General features: G+C 41.1%; 1 long non-coding RNA gene across 1 annotated transcript in view; it reads left to right on the plus strand.

Moving 5' to 3' along the window:
• Window positions 1-15,467, plus strand: part of LOC140896384 (uncharacterized) — a 104,157-nt gene extending 88,690 nt beyond the window's left edge. Inside the window, exon 2 of the long non-coding RNA XR_012154536.1 lies at window positions 13,556-15,467. This is a non-coding gene — a long non-coding RNA (uncharacterized lncRNA). The remainder of the gene's footprint in view (window positions 1-13,555) is intronic.
• Window positions 15,468-22,540: the final 7,073 nt, after the last annotated feature.

The raw sequence follows: 22,540 nt of genomic DNA on the forward strand, positions 1-22,540 counted from the left end.
ATAAATTTATTTTTTACCTGAGCAATTTTTGCGGGGAGACTAGGGCGGTAACTTTCAATGGAGGGGGAGAAAAGGAATTTAGCCGAACATTACCTAGTTTTAATAAATATTATACAACTTTTCCAAATTTTTTGAACTTCATTCAACAAAGTGGTGGTGGTAAATATGCAAAAAATCCAAAATTCATGAAAGTGTGAACTAGCATTTGCATGTCTAAGTTTTTTAGCTTTTTGCACTGGCTAATATGCAGTGCACACAGATTCTCTCTTTGCACCTGCCAATGTCTGCACAGTTACATGTATACATTTTGGATGTGCAAGTGGGCCTTGAGTCTTTCAAAAGTGTTCCCTGTATTTTTGAGGTATAACACAGAGATGCCATTGTTCTTCCTATAAGGGTATTTTTAATGCATACACATTGGTAGTCTAGAGTAGTCATAAATACTGCCCTTTAATCTCTTTGCTGCTGTCTAATTTAGCTCCTTCAGTATCAACTAGACCAGGGTTTCTCAAACTTCATTGCACCATGACCCCCTTCTGACAACCAAAGTTACTACGCAACCCTGGGAAGGGGGACCGAAGCCCAAGTCACACCACCCCAGGCGGGGGGGCCAAAGCCCAAGCACCACCACCCTGTGGGGAGCCAAAGCTTGAGGGCTTCAGCCCTGGGCAGTGGGGCTCAGACTTTGGTGTCAGCCCTGAGCCCCAGCAAGTCTAATGCCAGCCCTGGTGACCCCATAAAAATAGGGTCATGACCTACTTTGGGGTCCCGACCCAGAGTTTGAGAACCGCTGAACTAGACTATTCTTTCCAAAATCTATCACTGTATCCATTGGGGCAAAAATCAGGAAAGTAATCTTACAGTGGGAAAAGTCTATCTGTTCAACCAGGTGTAACTTCAAAATGGCTAAATCGATTTAGAAACAATTTGCCACCAACAAAATATCACCTTTGGAGTGAGATAAAGAATGGAAACTTTCAGATGAAAAGGAATTTGTTCAGAAAGTTTTGAGTATCTGAAAATGTTGGTGAGTGTGGGGAGATATTAGAATGGAAATAATGCCAGCTCATACTTCACTGCTGAAGAGTGCTCTTTCTCCTACATATAATAAACTACATTGGAAGTAGATTTAGGGTGCAATTTAAACACCGCAAAGGACATTACTTAATTTACACACCCAAACTTTGCCCTGTATAACTAATATATATATATAAAGTATTTTGTACATTATGATAAAAGACAAAACCACTGTATCACTTGTGGGTGAACATTTTTCACAAAGTGATCACTCTATATCTGACCTCTTGGTCCTCATCCTCAAAGGAAACCTGCACAACACCTTCAAAAGACAAGCCTGGGAGCTTAAATTCATAACTTTGCTAGATACTAAAAAACTATGGACTGGCTAGAGACCCCGGATTTGTGGCCTATTACAACAATCTATAATAACCCACTAATCCCCCTCTCCCCCCCAGCTTTTTCCCCCCGCACCCCTCCCCCCACCATGGGAGAGACGTTAACTGGCCACTTAACACATATTACAAGGCACCATTCAAGGTGAACTATTTATGCTAAAAAACATGTGTTCCACTTGTATTTAGCTGTGACACCTGAGTACCTTGCCCAGACCCAAAGAAGAGCTCTGTGTAAGCTCAGAAGCTTGTCTCATTCACCAACAGAAGTTGGTCCAATAAGATATTATCTCACCTACCTTGTCGCTCTAATATTCTGGGACCAACACAGCTACAACACTGTGTGCATTATTATACATACCTATACATGAATAGTACTTCTGTATTTTTCTTATTCTACAAGGCATATATGATAGTGGATCGGTTAAGATTAAATGCATAAATATGTGGGAATCTATTTATATATGCAATTTTCCTGCATTGTGAGAAAAGCCAAGATTTACTTTTACAATACTATGGTCTGCTGTATCAGAGGGGGAACGGGAGAATTTATCCAGTCTGCCTTTATTTTCTTTTGAAACTGTTGGCTCGTTAATTTAGAGGCTCCCAAAAGACAGAAACTCTCTCCCAGTGTTGTGATACATTTTGGAATTTAAGCTGAAGGTAAGGCTCTTTTGTGTAGGGTTAAATACTCTCCTCCCATGACTGGGACTCAACAAAGACTTTGTACAATCTAACAGCCAAGTATCAAAGAAGCCACTTATTCTTTGTTCGTTACACCTCTAGTTGTACAGCAGCCTTCACTTCACTTTGCTGAGTTCATGTTAGTCTTTTTTTGACAGGCTGAAGGCAATGCCTTCCAGCATTACGTCTCACCTCATAAAAACCCGCTGTGTGAATTGACGGCACATGTGGGAGGCTCCCAGGAATCTATGGATTCCAATTTTCTTCTCCCCACCTACAGTCATAGCAATGATTCCTCAGCAAATTCTTCCCTTTGCCCTTTATTCATCAATGCCATTCTATCCTTGGATCCTTCTCTCACTATGGATCCCATATGCTGCTATCACAGGCTGGCATTGCTCTCAGTTTGTGTAAAACCTCTGTGCTGCCTATGTCCCTGAGTCACTTTTTGCTATAAATGCTTTAACTGCTTTTTCCCTATTTCTGGAGAAACTAAAGAGGCTTTCATTTCACAAAGCAGATGAATGGCAAAATGAGAGGGCAGCTGATGCACCCCAGTCTATCTTGGTGTACCTCTACCTGACTTCTGCTTGGTATTCCAAATCATGCAGAATCAGTACCAAAGAGTATGACAGAGAATGGGATTTGGCATTTGGAGATAAGTTATGCTAACCTCAGCTTCCACCGCTATGTAGAGTATAATCATTACCAAAGGTATGAGCGCCTGTGAAAGAAACGCCACCGCTGGTGTAGAGTAGCAGAACGCAAAGACCAAAGAAGAACAGATAAGGGCTCAGAATTATGACCATGTCAGTCGGAAGCTCACATTGCTGGAGGAATAGCAACACCTGTCTCCTTGGGGAAAAATTGAGTGGAATTGTAGATTCCTCTGCTGCTGTGTGTCCTTATTAGGGTGAAGGAGAAAGAGCTTTGGCCTTGAATGGCCAGTGTTCCTTTCCACTTGTCCACAGCAGGGGCTGGGGTATGCTAAATTGAGAAGATATAGTCTAAGAACAGGTGGGGAAGGAAATCATTCATTCAGATTTTAAAAACAAACATGCTTATAAAACAGCATATATGGTATAGTCCGATATATGGCACTGGAGACTGTTTGGGGCTGTGTGTGTATAGGTATGTTACATACTGGAACTTTAAGAGGTTGTGTAACTGCCTGCCCAATTTATGCATTATATGTGCACAGTTACCGTGACTGTGCAACTCCCTGATTTGTGCACACCTCCCGTGGCTAACTGGCTACATTGGCCAACAGTTAACCACTTTGCACGTCCACTTGTCATAACTGTGCATGTAATGGAGGTGTGGAATTACACCAGTGGTGAAAGAAATATTAATCCCTTACCGGTACGGGGGCCCAGCTCTGGGCCCCTGTAAGGGGCAGGGCCTCGGGCAGAAGGGGCGAGGCTGGGGGTCAGCCTCCCCCTGCCAGCCCATCTGTGCTGCCAGGGCCGTGCTGCCCCGGGCCTCCGGCAGCGATTTAAAAGGGCCGTGGCATCACTTTAAGGAGGGTTCTTTGCCTTGGCAGTGCTTTAATGTCGGCTGCGCACCAGTACGCTGTACCGGCCCACTTTCACCCCTGAATTGCACACACATTTTGTGCATCTAAACTCTAATAAAATCAAACCTCCTATGCTGTAAAGTATGGTCTTTGTTTGAACATCAAACCTCCCACAATGTCAGTTTTGAAAGTCTGAGCTAAATTTGAATATGATTGGTTTTACGTGTCACTTGAGACTGAACGAAGGAGCAGGGATGGGGAGAGAGAAGAATTCTAAGGAAAGCTTGACCTTGCTACCTTGTGGGTGGAGCACCTGGCTACAGCCACAGAGCAAAGCTCCAAACCAGAGGGGAGAATCTCCAGGCAGCGGCTCCAGCCCATCTCTGCAGCCACTCGATATGACCTCCTGGTTCCCAGCAGGCAGAGTTTATGTTTCTGTTTTCCTGCCACATTTCTGTACATGGCAGAGGGTAGGACAGATGCCCAACAATGTTTTCAATTCAGAGCATGAGGCCTCACCAGAGAATGAAAGGAAAGGCAATGCCTTCTCCAAGGACCCAATTCTTAACTGAGTGAAGCCAGAGAGTCAGTGAAGGGACCAGCTGCCCCTTTCTCCACTCAGTACTTGGCCTGGATGACAGCTACGAAGTGGAGATGTCAGCTGGCCCATCTCCAGGGGAGATGAAATGGAGATGGCGATAGCTGAAACCTGCGTTCTTCTTCCCATAATTCTCCTCTGCACTGCCCAGCAAAGCATTGTTTTTGAAGCCTCCTATTGCTCTACTCTTTCTTCCCATGCTTGTGACTCCATGGGATTTAGGGTAGGCCAGAAGAGACAAAGGGATCACGATCCATACAGATCCATTGCAGGTCTGGGGAGTTAACTTGGGTGGGGAGTGCTGTTCCTTGTAGAGCTTCATAGGAGCCAACTGCAGTGTAGCTGAGCCTTTGCTGAAGGCCCCCACTAGGTTGGCCTGGCTACATTGAGGATCATTTCAGTTCCCTTTCAAGGGAACACAGGGGAGGGTGTCATATCTCATATGCACAGAAAGGGCTTTCCTTAGTTAGAAAACATGTTGGTACAAAAAGTGAATCAACCTTGGGGGAATAAAAGGAATAGAAACCATGAGTTTATATCAAGCAGTGTGGTCCAGTGGATGGGGTACTGGACTAGGAGTCAGGAAACCTGGGTTCTACTCTCCTGGCCTTCTGAGAGATCCTAGGCAAGTCACTTCCTGACTCTGTTTCCCTTCTAACACTTTGTCTTCTGCTTAGATTGTATGGGGTGGGGATTGTGGGCCAGATTTTCAAAGGTATTTAGGTGTCTAATGTTGCAGATAGGTGCCTAGTGGGTTTTTGAAAAGTACCTGCTCAGGCTAGATGGCTAACTCCAATTGATGTACATGGCATTTAGATGCCTCTTTGGAAATCTCACAAGTGTTCTATCTGCATCTTTAGGACTCTAAATACCTTTGAAAATCTGGCCATGTGCCTAGCTCAGCTGGGCCTTGATTTTAGTTGGAGTCTGTAGGTGCAAATACTAGGCTTTAGATTACAGGGGAAAAATTCACTACGTCGTGCAGGATTTGTGAACCCCCAAAAGAGTCTGATAGGTTCCCAAAACCTGGCCCCTGTGCAGTTCATCCATTATCTTTGGGGGACAATAAACTGCAGTTCTGTTTAATCTGCAACTGTCCATTCTCAGCAAAGCTCAAAGCATCTAGAGTACAAAGTGTGAACCTTTTTTGTTGCTGGTAGATTGCCACAAGATAGAGACCATGTTGTCTGTTGATGTACTGTGCTAGGGTAAAAATATAAATCGCTCTGCTACCAAAGGCATTAACACTTTGAGGAGTCAGCAAATCAGTGGCAGTGGTTAAACTCATTAGCGTTAGGTTAACTCCCATTGTGAAGCTTCTGGCTTCACATCAGAGGGTAATAAACCACTGAGCGCATCGTAATAACTGTTATGATCAGGAAATTTGGGACATGTGTCATTACAGAGAACAAACAGAGGCAGCAGAGGTGTCGGCCAATAATGCTGCCGAGGGTTCGGTGCCATTCCCTCCCCCCGCTTATGCACTTTATCAGCTTTTCCTCCCACTTTGGATGCAAACAAAGTCTGGCCCCTACCTGCGGGTCAGGAGAGATGAGAAACAGTGTTACACAGGATATTCCCAGCATTTTCAATGCTTCCTTTTCAGTGCGTTACGAACGTCTGACTGACATGTCCTAGCAAAAGCGCTCTGGGTTCCTGCGGGAGCAGTGTGGCCATAAAACTCAAACATAATAATAACAAAGTCATAAATTCTGACCTGTGGTACAGTACGAGTCGAATAACAGCTCCCCAGCTGTGGAATATATGCCCTTGTTATGTGAAGATGGCAGACCTCGGGGGTGAAGTTCATGTCATATTTGTCCCATCATATAGCACCAGACCTGTTTGATAAGCTCACAGCAGCCAAAATCCCAAGCGGTAGGACAGACGCCCAATGATGTTTTCAATCTGTTATGATTTACTGCTTATTTTGTAAGGGCTTTTAAAAAAATATATATCCAGCGAGGGGCAGAAAATGGAGTCTGGCAACAAGTGTATGGTTCTCTAAGACATCCACAGCTTCCCAAGATGTATTGTCTCAGAGGTGCACCGTTTGCACTGCCAACCTCTTTGGGACATTGGGGATAGATGCAGCCCCTATCCCCCTCAAAAGGCAGATGGAATATCCCCAGTTAATTCCTGCTTATTATGGGTGTCAGTCACCCTAACTCAGGAGGTCTGCTCCAGACCCTACACACCTCTCAGGACTTCCATAAGGGCTCATGAGGAGCACAGAGCCTTAGGATGAGTTCTGTTCGGCGGTGATTTTCTCCCTCCATGATTGTGCTGTGGTTTACAGAACCCTCACAAAGGTTAAAGGAGTGGTGGAGCACTATTGGGCAAAGAAGCCCCCCATCCCTCAACAGCTTCCAGGTACGCTCCCTATGGAGGTCTGGTTTCATAGGGAGTTCCGGCAGTCAGGTGTGGGGAGAGGGAAGGAGAGATTGACTGACTGCAAGAAGGCAGACAGTGTTAGCTGCTGAGGCAGAGAAGGTGGAGGACTGGGAGTAAGACTCAAACAAGAGCCTGACCCAATCCCTGTTCTCCTCTTTTCCTTGATTGGGGGGAAAACTGGACACTGAAGGTATGTCTACACTGTAGTTAAATGATCATGGCTGGCATGTGCCAGTTGACTCAGGCTCACGGGGTTTGGGCTGTGTGGGGGGCGGTAAAATTGCAATGTTGATGTTCGGGCTTGGGCTGGAGTTCAGGGATCCTCCCTGCCCTGCCTGAGAGTTGTGACTAACCAGGACTTGACCACTGGGCCCCTCAGACTTCCAAGACTCAGAAAGACTGTGTGGCCATGGTCTGACCACTAGGTCTGCTGGCCCCCAAGTGAAGCCTGCTACAATGACATAGCCATTCTTGGTAAGCTGCAACTCTGGTAAATCCTGCTGGTCTAGAAGAGTGAGTCCAGGGCATGGAAAATCCACTGATCTGTTTTGACAGGAGATCATGGAGTCTAGTGGCTAAAGTGTCAGCCTGAAATATCTGCTCAGAATCCCAACAATGAATATCTCCAGAGACAGGGAGAGAGAGGGGTAGCTCTCCATTGGCAGATGGAGGGGTAAGATGGCCTGGTTTGCTTTTTTTCCCATCTCTAATAGTTGGGAGGAAACATGTCTACTTTCAGTGAACATATTGCACTGGGCTGTGGGAGTACAGTGACTGATACATGGACATATCCAAACCCTGCCCAGACCTCATTCCCATGGTGTCCCTCTTCACCACTCAGCAGTGACACACAGTCCACTCTCATATTCCTCCTCTTGCTTACCCTACTGCTTTCACTCAGTGTTTATATAGATGGACAGATTAGGGGATGTGGGGATGACTCAATTGCCAACAAAGCAGTCAATCTGTCTCGTTTTAGGGACATCTTAGGCATGGAATGTGAATTTCCAAAGGTTCCCTTCTCTTCAGAAATTGCCAAATTCTAGAAGGTCTGCGATTTGCATCACTGATTTCCCCTGTTGCTATGAATAATGCTGACATTTATAAATGCTCCCTTTTCTCTTGCTTGGGAGGAGGGTACTTTGAGTGTTTATAATAACAAAGCTTAGCTCTATATCACACTTTTCCACTTCAAAGAGCTGGGCAAACAGTCACAAATTAATCCTCACAATGCCCCCCTGTGAAGTAGGTAGGTATTTGTACTGCAGCTGTTCAAAAGTCATCTGTTCTGATTTGAAGAAATGTGGGGCACCTCCTTGCGAAGCAGCCCTTGCACAGTGTATCATTCCAGCGGTTCAAAGTAGCTCTGTGTCCAGCTTATCTGGCTGGTGAAGGATCCCCCATAACGTTAGAGGAAATATACAGCTGGGGTAGAAGCTCGCACACAAGCTGTCCTCCCAGCCTCTCGTAAAGGGGGAATATCCAGTAGAAAAAGGGAGCTTGGCTGGGGTATCTTTGTGCTAGCAAAACCTCTTGGTCAGAATGGCCTCTTTGGACCATAGGCACCTGGTCATCAACTAGAGAGGCCCTAAAGCTGCTGACATTTATCAGGGGGACCAGACTGAACCACAAGCAATCCAGAACTGGGGGTAGAAGGTGATTATGGGTGGCTGCTAGAGTGTGCTGTTCTCCTGGTGCCTCTGGGATATGAGAGAGAGAAAGAGAGCGAGCCAAGAACCTGATATCTTATGCTCATTAAACACCCCATTGTATTTTCTCTGAGGGTTATGGGTAATAGCTCTGTTGTCCAGGCAAGTATCTAGTCTGAGAAAAGACGACATGCTTTTACAAATTGGCCATACATATGGTAATTCACTTCCTGGTCTGAACAATTCTGTGCTGCTGTGACACTTAAACTCCAGTTATGTTCTACCCCAGAGCTGGATGCATTTCAGTGGTTAATGGAGTGAGTTCAGTGCGTGTGTGTGAAGTGGCTTTCTTGTCTACTACACTAGAATTTGGTCCATATTTTAGATTCTTTAGAGTGAAAAGTGCCCCCTATTTTAAATTATTACTGTTGTCACATCAGTGAGTGCTAAAATAAGGAGCCTTAAGGCCAAGGATATTGATATTTATTAGTTTCTTATTTGGTTTCACTTTGCCTCCCCTTGCCAGTGTCTGTCATTCAGAGGCAGTTATCACAGGTCTGAATGGGCTATTTCATTGCAAAGCTGCTCCATAAGGGATCATCGCCCAATAAGTTGGTGGTGTGCAGGAATGGTGACTCCTGATATCTCCTGTGAGTTCTCGCTAGAGGCCACCCACTCCAAAGACTGTGTGCCCTTTCAAAGGTAGTCCTGTGAAAAGATGATGATTGACCCATGGACCCAGAGTGCAACTTTCTTTTTGGTGCTAACCAGATATAGTCCAAGCAGTAGTTTATCAGGAATAGCCAGAGATACAGTAAAGCAAGAGAACACTTTGGACTTTTATATATATATTCCACTGATTTTGTTTTTGGTTTTGCTGTTATAAAAGTTGTAGTATAAATAAGCCATTTTCTGTTATATAAATAAGCCAGGTCTGTCTCAGTAAAAAAAAAAAAAACAAAAAACAAAAAAAACCTGATCTAATTTTGAGAGACTTGGAAGATCGTTAAAATTTCATAACAGGAAAAAAAGTTGTCCGCTTACAAGGTCTCTAGTGTTTAAAGAGCAAGAGACAAAGCTGCTGAGTCGTATATTCCAGTTTATCCTGTGGAATAGGAAGGAATGGCCCCAGATGTAATTATAAGTGAGTGGTGCACAGAAAGAGTGGAAAAGCCTCAGGAAATCTGAATGTCTAAGAACTTTTCGCCAGCAATTAATCAGTTCTCCTGGGTGTACAGTATGTGCTTTTTTTTTTGTCTGTCTGTTTATTTATTGCAAACTTCCTCAATTGTAACCATATTTAATTTTGTCAAATTTTGGATGTAAAGTTTTTCCCCTGCCTGCTTCTGAAACTCAGTGCCATAACAGCAATGAACATGTATGAAATGTGAAGCTTTTTTTGTGAGTTACTGAACTGAAATCTAGAGTATGAAATTTCATTGCTGGACTGAGGACTTACTGACTTTTGAGTTTTATCAACCGAGCAAGCACCAGGAGAATGAGATTAAAGAAAAAATGGAGTATCTGATTTCTGTTTTATATTTCTTTAACAAGCAAAAGAACACCAGGTCAGATATTTAAAAAGATGTGTCAGGATAATGGTCAGATATTTTGAATTTGTAGAATTTTCAAGAAATATGTGCTGTTCCTGTTCTTTAGCTCTACTTTTTTAAAACCATTAATGTTAAAAAAAAAAAAAAGCCAATCTAGATGAAACCTGAAAAATACATCAAATAGCAAAGCCTGCAAAGTCTTTCTGTGAAACACAACTCTAGATTTGAAGAAAAAACAATCATACCATAGTACATCTTAAATTTAATAACTGGTATGTTATTGCAATACAAAGTATAATTTATATTTTACTATAGCCTGGTTTATAAATACACCTGATCCCTCTTAAAGTCTTGTATAATGATTTTAAAAGATCATTATTATTAAATGGCTTGCTCTATTTTACAGCATATTTGTTCATGATCACAAACCCTTACTATATTATATTCTGTAATGAACCTATATTTATATCTTTAAGTGTTATTTGTACCATTTTACAGCAATAAACATGTAGGTTAAAATATTTCAACTTTATTTTGTATTCCACATTTCCCCCATTATTTAGCTGTCTATTTTTTACAAGAGACACTGAAAAAAAAATTCTTACTTACCAGTTCCTATTTTAAAAGTAATTTCTAGAAAACTTAAAACTAAATATCGAATACAAGAAGAATGCATTTAATGAGAATTTTACATTGATAAATTATTGATTTTTGTTTAAAAATAGATTATAATTAAAATCCTATTTTATATCGATACAAAATTGGATAATTATGGGTGGAATTTTCAAAAGTGTCTAATTTGGGAGTGCAAGTCAATAGGATTTGTGTTCCTAAATCACTCAAGTACATATGAAAATCCCACCCAATTATTCTAAAACCTAAACCTATCCCCTATTTGTCTCTTAGAAATGTCCATCCCAGGAGGGGAGATTGGTTTTTTTTATTATGTCCTGATTCTCATCCCATTCTTTTCATTTTGTTTACTAGCAGTAAGCGAGACTGTTTTTTCAATCTTTATTTACAGTGTTATAAAAACAAAACATAAGCAGTTATTCCGTAAAGAATTTCAAGGGAGGTATATTGATTTATGATTCTACATCTGCAAAGAGGTGTATTAATTTGATAGGTTTAAATGAAGTAAAGTAGATAAACATGAAATGACAGCTCTGAGTGCATTATTGTTCTGATCATGTGTATGTAGCTATCCCATTGATTTTAATGCGACTTTTCCAGATAGGAACTGATCCAACTTTCATTGAGGTCTATGACTATATGGGATCAGACCAGTGGAGTGCTTACAGGACTGGATTCTATATTTTCTTAAGGGTCTGCATCTTATTAATTTATAAGATAGGAAATTTATATCCATTCAGTTGTTTAGACTATAGATGCAGAATTTGTGTTTATGCTGTAATGTTATCTTTTTCTGTATGATTAAATATTTCAGTGATTTTGTGTACGCCACAAGTTTGTCACTCTTAAACAAATGAATCCCTATGGATTGATGAGAGGATGTAAAAAAAAATGAACTTTTTAACCTAGAATCTGATTTGACTTTTTAAAAAGTTAATTTAGGGCTTGGTACTGAACAAACTTCTGTGGTGAGTGAAGTCTCCTCAAATCCTACTCAATTCACTGGGAGTCAAGGAAGCCCGGTGCTATATAGGAATACTCAATGAACTGAAAGGTCAAGACCCAATAGTATACTTTTGAGTCTATTTCTCCTTTTCTTTGATTCGGCGTTACCAGTTATTTTTCTTGTGATCGTTTTTCATACTGAACAACATGGGAAAACTCTAATCTATTTACTCTTCTCTTGAAGGTGTTCGTTTTTTATATGCTTAGACTAAAAGCAGTTTGGGGAAAGGACGTATATTTGCACAGCATCTTGCACAGTGGGGTCCAAATTCTGACTGGGGGGTAACTGTCATTCAATCAATAATTTTCCTTTTGAGACAACCTCATTCTTGAGTGTGTTAATCAACCTCCAGCAAGCATAAAGAGCGAAGAATACAGTGAGTGCTTCTTCTGGTTTAAGAGAGATTATCAGTGCTGTTAGCATTCTATATCTTATAAGTATAGGGTTTGGGTTCTCAACCTGGATGTTCTGATCACCCTCCCCACATTGTTAAATGTGAAGGAGCCCTGCCTAGATCCTGGCTAGATGGGAAGGGTGTCCTGGTATGGAGACATTAATGGGAGAAGGGAATCCATTATGGAAAAGGTTGAGAACCACTGCTATAAGGAGCATCTCTCAGATCAGCAGAATCTGTCAAATTGGAAGAAACTTTTTAAGGGTGGCTAGAGTATACATTGCTTAGGACAACATCTTAATGCACTTACAAAGAATTTTTAGGAGCACTTATTGGCAGATGCCATAAATATTGTCAGTGCAGTTGGGCTTCTGAACTCTGCAAACCAGGGTAATTGTGGGTGTAGAGGTCCTTGTTTGTTCGATCATCCAGTTTGCATCTGCAAATGCTAGTGTTCATTGGAGCGTGCTGTGTGTACAATTGCCTGATCTGCATGCATAAATATGGGATTTGCATGCACAAATAGGTGCACCCCCAACTAGAAGTCATTTGGAAATGTAGCCCTTAGGGACAAATTCATTAGGGGTGAAATAACTAAAAATCAGTGACCAGTTGCGCTGGATTGAGTCCCGGGTTATTCAGGTTTAGGCAGGCCTAGCACAGGTGCTGCTAGTGGTAAAAAGTTCAAAATTGGGAGGAGCTACCTAGAGGAGCAGCATGGCTAAGTGACACATCAGTATCCCCATCATGGTGCTGTGATCATTGACTGCCCATGTGGTGGTTAATCCTCTCTCTTTGAATACCATCACTGCCTGCCCACCCCCCCCACCCCTCTATCACATTAACCATAAGCTGCCTGTCTTAACTTTCAAGGCCCTTCATGGGATACCCTACCTATCACCTCTCATTCATGTCAAAAGGTGGATTCCTGCCTTTGGTCGGTCCGTGATACCAGCCTCCATCACATACATTTTCAAATAAGCACCTTTATGCTTTCTCCCATGCTGTCTCTCATGCTTGGGAGGAGCTCAGGAGCGGCAGAAGGTCCCTAAAAGTGAGGGGCCCACCAGTGCCCGAATTGTGGCCCTGCTCCTTGTGCCACCCCTTTCCCACCTGAGGCCCTGCCCTTGCACCTTCCCTTCCCCAATGCCCCGCTCCAGCACTGCCTTCAAAACCCCACCTCCCCCACACTCCTCTCTGCCCCCCACCCCCTGTCACTCACCCTTTTGGCCAGTAAAAAGTGGGAGAGGCCATAGTCTCCTGGAGGAGCTCCCTATAAACCTCAGCAAAACTACCTCATATCCTCCTCCAAACCCTTACTTCAAATTCTCCTTTGACTGTTAAAATCTCTCATTCTCAGACACTTTCTTCTATATTAGCATTATTATTACAAGAGCACCTCTGGATCCCTGTCGAGGATCAGGTCCCCCGGTTGCTAGGGCCTGTAAACGTAACAAAGAAGACAGAGAAATCACAATCTACACAACAGACAGGCTGCAATAGGGGGGTGAAATAGACAGTAAGACAGTAGTAGGTTTGGAGGGTAATGTAAAAATAAAATGAACAGAGTTAGCAGAGACACAGAAATCACAGCTTGCCACTTCATATTCAGTGTATTTTTTTCCTTTCCTTTGCTGAAAGAACCTCACCTCCACTGAGATTACTTACTTAACAATGTGTGTGAATTTTACTGCTCTTTGTTTTGCTTTTCTGTAGCACCTGGGGGAAATTGAGAAGGACAACTAGCCATGGATGCCTGATTCCACAATGCATCCAAATGCAGAAAGATACTGAAACCTGCAAGTCCAAGTCATTAAGGGCCTGATCCTGAGATGTACAGACCCTACAGACTTCAACCACTAAGAAATGAACAAGGAGGGAGGAAAGCATTTGAATTAACTGCATGAAGAGCCAGGTTAAAATGTAACCTTGTAAAGCCTTTGGAAACTGGACATGGATGTTCCAATTTAGTTGGGTAGAATGCGTTTATATACAAACAATGATTAGAAACCCCATATGTATAAGCCTGCTTGTAAGTAGTTTATTATTCTATTGTTTTCCCATAGAAGAATATGGTTATTCAGGCATCATTGTGAATGGTCTCTTATTTGTATTTCCTGTCGAGCCCACTGCCCAGCCCTTCAACTCTCAGCTTCTCAAAGTCAATAAAGAATTAGGGACGCATTACAAAGCTGCTTTCCCTTGACAGTTATCCCACCTAGACACTGTGGCTGCTGTGGCTGAGGTTTGGGCTCTTGCTGGCTAACATTGGATTGTGGCAGTGGCCGGAAGTAAGACTAGAGACATCTTTTCTCCTTCCCTCTAGCTCAATGTTCCCTACTTAAGAGGGCTGGCGTCAAAAGATAGGAGATGGTTCTGTTGTGTTAGAACAAGCAAACGGACAGCAGGCCCCTAACCCCAGTGTGTCTATCATGATGCTTTCCCTGCCATTTCCCCAGGTAGCCCCATAGGGTGGGCCACAATTGCATAACGCGTACAAGAGAAATAACACAAAATGGCTCATGATGCGCCTCACACTGCGAGCAAACTGGTATTAAATCCTCTCCGAACACAGGGGGACCGTCACATTTATTTAAAAAGTGATAAACCTCAGTGCAGTTTGTTGTTGTTGTTCAAACCCCACCGTTCTTTAGAAAATATGTTTGCTCAGCCTCACTTTTGACCTATGGAGAAAACCCACTAGCCACCATGACTGATGCAGAGAACCAGTGCTTAACACTTTAAAAGGTGAATTCTGCACTGACTGGCCCATCTCCGAAGCCGAGCTGAATGATATGGATACACTTTCAAATACTGCACTGGCTGCCAATCGAAAACTGGGTCCCTTTTTTAAATAAAAACCCTCATTTTCCAAGCCATGAGTGGACAACAGAACAATTATTCCAGGGATCAATTCTATTTCTGCTCCCCACCCTGCTATGTTCCCAAGCACTTTCGTTTATGGAGGCAGGGGTCATCTAGTGATTGTAAAAGAACCCAATGGAAAGGAATCTGCCTCCGGCAGAAAGCAGAGCTCCAACTTCCTGGGCTATTTTGATGTATCTTTAATATAGTAAGGTGCTCACATACTAAGGTAATGAGCCCTACAGAAATGCAAATAACTATAAAACAAGGACCAGATTTGCTGGTATGCACCAGCTGTTTTACACCATGCCTTTGGTGCAAATCAGTTATCAGTCTGGTTTAACCAGCCAGTTAAACCAGGTTCAGGGTGACTTTACATCTCCAGATCAGTACAAAGCAGCCAGAGCATATTAGTGAATTGTGCCCTAAATACATGTGATAACATAGGAATCATTGCACTACATCGGACCCAAGGTCCATCAGGCTCCATGTCTCCAGAACACTATGCAAACAAACTGATCTGTACAACACCTGTGTGAGTAATTAAATACCCATTTGGCAGATGGAGAAATAGAAGTTGAGAGATCAAGTGATCTAGCCAAGGCCATGCAGTGAGAATCTGGCCGAGGTGACATAAGAACTCCTCCTTGCTAGCTTTATGTTGAGTTCAGTGGGCAATGTTGCTTTCAGAGCCCCCAACTATGAAGAAACATGTTTCTTGCATTATCAAATCATGTGATAAACATTAAATATTAAAACTGAATATGGCTTTCTTTTTCATTTTTGGTAAAGTCTGTGTCTGTAATTTCTTATGCTATTATTTATGAAACAGCATTGGGACCTTGTTATGAAAGCAGGCATCTGTTATTTGGTTAATTTAAATGACATAATAGATGGATGTTTTGTGGCCTGGGAAAAAATAAACAGAAACTGAAAAAGTCACTTATTCCTATTATTGTTTTGACCCAATGAGAATTAACGTCAGATATGTGAATGGCTTCATGGTGAAATTCCTTGAAGGACATGTGACTTTGGTTCACACTGAAGCATCTGCCCTGTTACTAACTGTTGGCTCTCAAAGTCAGAACCTTAGATGGTGTAATAGTCAGACATATGCCAACTTCAGAGCAGTTGCAATTTCCTTCCAGGAAATAAAAAAATCTTTCCCCATCCTCTTGTAAATGCCATTTCCAAATCATCTTGCCAAGGAGGGATGCTGTTCAAGGCATGTCAATAATCACTGATTGCTATGTATCCAGGGGTCGTACTACACACTAGATAGAACATAAATCTATCATCTGCCCCGGAACAAAGAGAGAAAACAAATATCTGAACATCTATAGGATCATGGAAACATGAGCCAGGGATTACAAAGAGCAAATCATGCCAGATTAACTTTATTCTTTATTTTTTTTAATAAAATTATAAAAGTACAAATTATTGAATTAGCAGATGACAGAACACCAGTAGACATAATGGCCCAGCCCACTTGGCCTTTCCTCTTCTCTGATTCTCAGCTCCCTTTGTCCTGAGCAGATCTCTTAATATAACACAGAGCAGCCCACAACTGTCCTAAATTACCTCAGCTGCCAACAGTCCCCAGGGGGTGCTTTGGTAGCTGGAACTCAGTAGAGTTGGCAGGAGGGAGGAGTAGCACGGTAGAAATCTCATGATTGGCTCTGTGCCGCCAGAAGATCTCCCTGAAATGGATTGACCCTCCTATGGCAGGTATGCTGGCTTTAATTGGCCAGCAGTGCAGTGTACAACAACATCAGCGCTCTGGGCAAATCTGTCTGGATTTTAGTGAAGCATTTGGTAGTCTCGTAAAATGATGAAAGATTGATCTGAACTGGTCTGGATATAAGTAGTCATCTGTGGTCTCCGAGCTGGCTGAAGTATTACAAACAAGATAATGATTAAAGGCAGCATGTCGGATTGGGGGAAACGTTCCAAAGGAATTGGAGTTAAGTCTAGATTTATTTAATGTATTCATTAATAAACTGGAAGAAGAGGCAAACATGTTAATTACATTTGCAGATGAATGAGAAATGTGACAAGCATCAGTGAAGACACAGGAATAAAACATGGAAGCTAGAAATCCTGGCAGGAAGTAAAATGTGATTTGTCCTAAAAGAAAAGAACTGGTTAATAAAAATCAAGAGCCCAAACACATTTATGCAGAAAGAAATGTAAAGACAGAGAGCGGACAGAGAATTTGAGCTGAGCTTGTCATGTGATATGGCAGCAAAAATAAGCCAAATGGGATTTAGAGGCTCCATAGGCAGAGATGGAATATCATGCCGGGGGGCGGGGGGGGGAGGGTGATAGCTTGTCTGAACAGGGTACTGGTGAGACAATACATATAATAGTGTGCTCCACTATGACCACATCAATACTGGGAAGATATCAACAAACTGAAGAGAATTCAGAGAAGAGCAATAAAAATGATGAATGGTCTAGAGGGATTGATTTATGAGAAAAGATTAAAAGAACTATGTATAACTTGGCCAAACTATTACTAAGAGAGGATGTGATGACTGTCTGCATGTATATGAATGTTGTAAAACATGGAGGAAGGAAAGGAATTGTTTGGTTGGCATAAGGGGAAATTTAGGATATGAAATTAAGCAAATGAAAATTCTGAATGAATAACAGGAACATTTCCTAATGGTAAATTCTATTCAATTTTGCATAACATTTTATATAAGCTGATCAGAACAAAACATTTCAACATGAGAAAACTTCTTAGATCTCAGTTATTAAGGAGATTGGGTCGTAATGCTTCTCTGAGTGAAGCAAGTAGCGAAAACAATCAATAACAAACTTAACGGAAAGGAATTAGCTCTCTCTGTTTATTGGTGCAGCAGACCAACAATTTTTGAAAGTCCTGCCAATGAGCTAGTTATTAAAAATGTACTGAATGCACCCAAAAAGCTCTTGGTCCCAAATGTATATGCGTGTTTGTATGCTAATGGCTGCATTCCCGCGCTCTGAGTGTTCCAAAATATTTCCGAGCAAACTCTGCCAGCGTGAATTGCTTGTGCACCGTAATAGCAAGAGTACTAGGAAACTGACAAAAGAGGAAAACATCTTGATTTATTATCTCAGTTCAAACTTCTGGTGATATACAATGGGCAGTTGGGGGGAGATTTTTAAAATGGCTTCAACCAGACTTCCAAATTATGGGCCCAAGTTTGGGCACCTAATTTTTTATTGCAAGTGTAACTTGCACCTTAGCTATGTGTTGATATCTGTGCATTAGTCTTCGTGGTCAAAACCCAGTAGTGTCCAGATGCCCCATTAGCCAAAGTGTACCATTCTGCTAGGTTCTGGTCAAAGACGTAGGAAGACACAAACCCAGTATTCTGAAGAGCTTACGTTCTAAGAAGACAACACACCATGGGTTGAGGAAGGGATACTTGCCAAAACTGGGACGGTTAAGATCTGTACATGACAATCTACAATTTAACGTATAATTCTAGTCCTGAAACAGTGACAAAAATATGATAATCACAAAAGATGGAAGTCTGAAGCATCCCTTGCAGACCAGTTGGGTGTGGTGTCAAATACCAAGTTAGTGAAAAAATTAAGATTATTTAGGAGAAGTATCAGGAAATAAATACAACACATGGAAGTTGCATTAAAAGCTATACAATCCATGGCACTATTGCATACCTATAAATACACTTTTTCCCAAAGCCCCGCTGTATGAATTAAAATCACCTACTGCATCAATTGTCTCCCCTGCACCTTCTTGACAGCTTAGGTCATTATCCTATACCCATTTTGGAGAGCTTATACTTATGAAATGTTGTACATTGTCTGATTTTTTAAAAGTATTTTAAAATATTTTATTTTAAAATATTTTAAATATTTAAAAATATTCTGATTTTTTCAAGAGGGACTGAGAATCTAGAACACTCCCTGAAGTCAAAGTGGGGGAATGATAGGTGCCCAACACTTCTGCAGATCTGTCACTATTAATTTAGGTGTATAGCTTTCGTCACTCTATTTTGAACATTTGAGGCCTCTACTTTTAAGCAAGGAATTATTTGTTCAGGTTCCAGGATTGCTGCAGCCCTGTGAAATGGTGGTAACTGGCTTCATTTCATCTACACTGATTGTGTCAAGACTGAAAATTATTGTATTTCAAAGTCTTATGATTTAAAAAATCACAAACAGGAAAGTATTTATATGCACGGAGCTCTTGCTGTGCACTACATTATCCACTTAGAATCATATTTCAGAAATAAGCTGTAAACACTTGGATGAAAGAATTGGACACTTCTATTGCCCCCTGACAGTGGGGTTTTGTTTAATTGGCCAACTTGGCTTTGGCATGTAACTTTGTTCTACCTATATTATATCATTTGACTCAGGATGGAATGTATTTGTTTGTCTTTATGCAGGAAAAAAGAGGAAATCACATTAAAATGGATAAATAAATACATTTACTAAAAAATGCTCATTCAGTTCTAAACCAAATGTATGCTCCAAATTAGATTCTTATTAAACTGGGATTATTTTTTTTTTTTTTTGGTTGGGAGCTTAATCAATTTCCACCACACTGACTATAGCTTATTTAAAGTCAAAATGCAAAAAACATTTTACCTATCAAGACTTTAATTAAATATTTGCACAGTGCTTTGAAGACATAAAAACACTTTGTAAGTGGTAAGCGTATAAAGACCCGAGTTCATTTCTCCTCCAATGATAGCATCAGGAATATTAAGTACAAGTCTGGGGTTCATAAAGTTTCCACTGAATCAAGTAGGGGGCTCATTGTCAGAATTCCTATCAGAGCTTATGACACCAACAACAGAGAAACCCAGAGCCCTGATCTCAGGACTTGGCAACTACATTAAGGTGATTTGTAATATATTCCGTGAGGCTGAAATCCATCCTGGTTTGAAGGGATTTATACAAGACCCTCCCACAAATTAGACCTTAGTCTGGGAACACATAGGAGGAGGGCGTTGGCAAAGATGTGGGGACAGGGTTGGATGCCATCTGCCAGTGTCTGTGGCAGCCCCAGAAATCGAAGGTGGGTGTCAACATTTCAATAGTGAATGAGAGATGATGGGCAGTGTGGGGATAGACCGTGAAGGGTCTTGAAAGCAAAAACAAACAGCGTGTGTTCTGATGTACTAGAGAAGTGGGGGAGCCTGTGGTGGGATTCAAAGAGAGGGGTGATGTGGTTAAAGCAACTGACTAAGAGAATGATCTTTGTGGCAGCATTCTGCACAAAGTACTGGAAACCTCATAAGTGCTTCCTTTTGTTACATTTCGATCCTGCTTTCTATTGAGGTTTGAATAAGTTTTCCATAGATTTCTGATAAGCATCTGAATTTTTAGTAGTTTAGCAGAACCTGCAAGCTATATTTGAGGTCCACCTGTCACTAATTGTAAATGGGCACTTCGATTTACATTTCTTCCAGAGCACAAATATTCCATGAAAAAAAATCACAGAATTTTGAGAAGCGAAAGAGAGAGAGTAATAGTGAAATCTGTTCCTCATTTTAATTGTATATATTTCATATGTGATGCAAACCATTTATTCCATAGTAATTGCAGATGTTAGCCTGAGACTAATAATGTAGCTGGCAATAGCTTTATTGCTTTGCCACCAAAAGCTTCCCAGTAGCAATAAAAAGATAACAGAAACAATAGTTTCAACACATTCATATGTATTGTTACTCTGGAAGCACTCTGTCTTCTGATCTATCATGTAGACTTTTACCGAGTATGTGTGAAGTCCAAACATTCTGTCATACCAGTGTTTAAAAAAACTATTCTGGTATTCCTTTTAATCAAGCAAGCTTATAAATTTGCAGAAAAATTCTGCCTTTCTTCTGCTACTTACTGTGTATTTTAAAAACAAAGCAGATTTGTTTAGACTTTCAATTTTTTGATCCACTCATTATTAGATTAGATTTACTGGACTACAATTTAGGGGTCTAATCCAAAGTTTACTGAAGTCAGGGGAAAGGCTCTCTCATTGACTTCAATTCCTTTTGATCAAGCTCTAATTGAATAATATGAATAGAATGTAAAGAAAATACATTTTTCAATCCACCCAGACAGTGTGGGATGTTCGCAGTGATCATTTTATATGCCAGACAAAGTCACTTTCATATTATTGTGCCTTCAAAGTACCACATTTTTGTGACATTTTTCATAAGCAAATGGTGTCATACAGCCTGACTAAATCAGTCACGTGTAACATTTTGCAGTTCCTGACATAGCTTTCCAATGGCTATATTTTGCTCCAATGCTACCTTTTGAAATTTTTAGATGTAAATTAATAATAAAGATTTTTTAAAAGAATGCTTGTTTTTGCCATGTTAACTTGTACCCTTTATCTAATGATAAAAGAAACCACTCTGACGATGGTAGAAGAAAATAATATATGGATAATGTTTATGAAAACATTTCATACAAGGATACATTTTCAGCTAGATATACAGTATGATGGTATTGTAAACCACAAGAGCAAAGCTCATCTAAAATGTCATCAGATCCCTAAAATGGAATTTTCTTATGTTACAATTTAGGCTTTCCAATCATTCCTTTCTAACCCAACTGTCATACAAAGGAACCTTATTCTTTTTCCATTCATTGTTATACATTTATGTGTTTGGTACCGTAGCGTGAGATTAGGAAATTTTTATTTGAAAAAGGATGCAGGGTTGGGATTTTTGTATATATTCCATGTGGCAAAGAAGTCATTTTTTTGGTACTGATATTTGCTGAAAGCAATAAGTTATTGTTCCATGTTGTGCATCGCCTCTGTCTTTGCACATCCTCAGAAGCCATATCCATCTAGCATATACATGTATTTTCTTAAAATGTCACTGAATTTAAACTGAAAATGAAAAGCACTGAATTAATAACATTCTAGCACGGTTTCTAGTTTCACAGATAACAATCTCGACTTTGCAAAAAGAAAAGGAGGACTTGTGGCACCTTAGAGACTAACCAATTTATTTGAGCATAAGCTTTAGCTTTAGCTGTAGCTCATGAAAGCTCATGCTCAAATAAATTGGTTAGTCTCTAAGGTGCCACAAGTCCTCCTTTTCTTTTTGCGAATACAGACTAACACGGCTGTTACTCTGAAACCAATCTCGACTTTGCGTTTTGCCCAGGGACAGGAACGATCTGAATCTCATGGAAATTTGTACCTCACATTTTTCCCTTCCTCAGCACTGCCCAGTGGTTGGTTTTACCTGGCTTTCTGTGGAGCTCACAATATGTTGAATCATTGGTCTGGCACTTAAGATGTTCAAATGATTGTACAGACATTAGTTAATTAATCCCTTCTGAGGTAAGTGAGTTTGCATAGTTATCTCCATTTTACACCTAAAGAAACTCAGACTCAGAAGGTGAAGTTACTTGCCCCAGGCCAGACAATGAGTCAATGGCAGAACCCAGCTTAGAACTCAGGACTGCTTGGCTCCTACCCCTGTGCTTATTCCAGCAGATCACACAGCTATTGCTGGTTTGGCTGGGACTCCCCCTTCGCTGGAGCTGAGACTGTTAATGGACCCAGATCCTACATACCCAGGAATGAGGCTGATCATGACTTCGTTGTAAATTACATTCTGGGACAGCAGAACAGCTCCTAAAACTAAATCTGTTGCACTGCAAAGCACAAAAAGAAAAACAATAAGAAGAGTTTTAACTCCATCTATCACCTGCTTTTAGTAGCAGGGCAGGCCAGCCATGAAAACACATCTACCACCTCTTTGTTAAAGGTTTGAAAAGCTTTCCTCGAACCATGATAAATGTGAAGTCAGGATAACTTACAATTCCCTTCAAACTGTCGGTCTTTGGGTT

The sequence above is a fragment of the Lepidochelys kempii genome, chromosome 12 (assembly GCF_965140265.1).
Source record: "Lepidochelys kempii isolate rLepKem1 chromosome 12, rLepKem1.hap2, whole genome shotgun sequence".
NCBI lineage: Eukaryota > Metazoa > Chordata > Testudines > Cheloniidae > Lepidochelys > Lepidochelys kempii.